At 34.3% G+C, this 1,555-nt stretch overlaps 1 non-coding gene across 1 annotated transcript; it reads left to right on the top strand.

The window, feature by feature from the left end:
* Positions 1-233: 233 nt before the first annotated feature.
* On the top strand, positions 234-341 carry LOC130978630 (small nucleolar RNA R71). The gene has a single exon (XR_009086252.1). It is a non-coding gene; the product is annotated as a small nucleolar RNA R71 (small nucleolar RNA).
* The last annotated feature ends 1,214 nt before the right edge of the window (positions 342-1,555 follow it).

Here is a 1,555-nt window from a genome sequence, read left to right as displayed (position 1 = left end):
ATGGCATTCAGAGTGTCAATATCAAGAACTCCTTTCTTCTGACTAGTCCCATTGTTCACAGGATTTCTTTCAGAAGTGTACATGAATTGGTTATTTGCAACCATTTCAATCAGTTCTTGAGCTTCAGTAGGCGTCTTCTTCAGATGAAGAGATCCTCCTGCAGAGCTATCCAAGGACATCTTAGATAGTTCAGAGAGACCATCATAGAAAATACCTATGATGCTCCATTCAGAAAGCATGTCAGAAGGACATTTTCTGATTAATTGTTTGTATCTTTCCCAAGCTTCATAGAGGGATTCTCCATCCTTTTGTCTAAAGGTTTGGACTTCCACTCTAAGCTTACTCCATCTTTGTGGTGGAAAGAATTTTGCCAAGAAGGCATTGACTAGCTTTTCCCATGAGTCCAGGCTTTCTTTAGGTTGAGAGTCCAACCATATTCTAGCTCTGTCTTTTACAGCAAAAGGGAATAGCATCAGTCTATAGACTTCAGGGTCAACCCCATTAGTCTTGACTGTGTCACAGATTTGCAAGAATTCAGCTAAAAACTGATGAGGATCTTCCATTGGAAGTCCATGGAACTTGCAATTCTGTTGCATTAGAGAAACTAATTGAGGCTTAAGCTCAAAGTTGTTTGCTCCAATGGCAGGGATAGAGATGCTTCTCCCATAAAAATCAGGAGTAGGTGCAGTAAAGTCACCCAGCACCTTCCTTGCATTGTTTGCATTGTTGTTGTTTTCTGCTGCCATGTTTTCTTCCTTGAAGAATTCGGTCAGGTCCTCTAAAGAGAGTTGTGCTTTGGCTTCTCTTAGCTTTCTCTTCAAAGTCCTTTCAGGTTCAGGATCAGCTTCAACAAGAATGCCTTTGTCCTTGCTCCTGCTCATATGAAAGAGAAGGGAACAAGAAAATGTGGAATCCTCTATGTCACAGTATAGAGATTCCTTTAAGTGTCAGAGGAAAAGAGAAATAGAAAGAAGAAGGAGAAGATAAATTCGAACTTTAGTTAGATAAGGTTCGAATTGTGCATTGAGAAGGAGTGGCACTCCATAAATAGAAGGATGTGGGAAGGAGGGAAGTTTATTTTCGAAAATCAAGTGAAAAATTTTGAAATTATTTTGAAAAACATTAATTAATTTTCGAAAATAAAAGTGGAAAAGAAATTAAGTGATTTTTGAAAAAGAATTTGAAATTAGAAATTAAGAAGATTTGATTGAAAGTTATTTTGAAAAAGATGTGGTTAAGAAGATATGAAAAAAAATGTGATTGAGAAGATATGATTTGAAAACTATTTGAAAAGATATGATTTTAAAAACAATTTGAAAAGATATGATTTTAAAAATTGATGACTTGCCTAACAAGAAAAGATATGATTCAAACATTAAAAACCTTTCTCAACAGAAAAGGTAACAAATTTGAGATGTTCAATCAAATCATTAATTGTTAGTAAGTATCTTTTAAAAAGGAAAGAAATTGATTTTGAAAACATTTGATTGAAAAGATTTGATTTGAAAAAGATTTGATTTTGAAAAATTTGAAAAAAATTGATTTGAAAACAAAA

Source organism: Arachis stenosperma, chromosome 4, assembly GCF_014773155.1.
Source record: "Arachis stenosperma cultivar V10309 chromosome 4, arast.V10309.gnm1.PFL2, whole genome shotgun sequence".
NCBI lineage: Eukaryota > Viridiplantae > Streptophyta > Magnoliopsida > Fabales > Fabaceae > Arachis > Arachis stenosperma.
The sequence above is the reverse complement of the archived record's forward strand: the minus strand, read 5'-3'. Positions and strand labels throughout refer to the sequence as shown.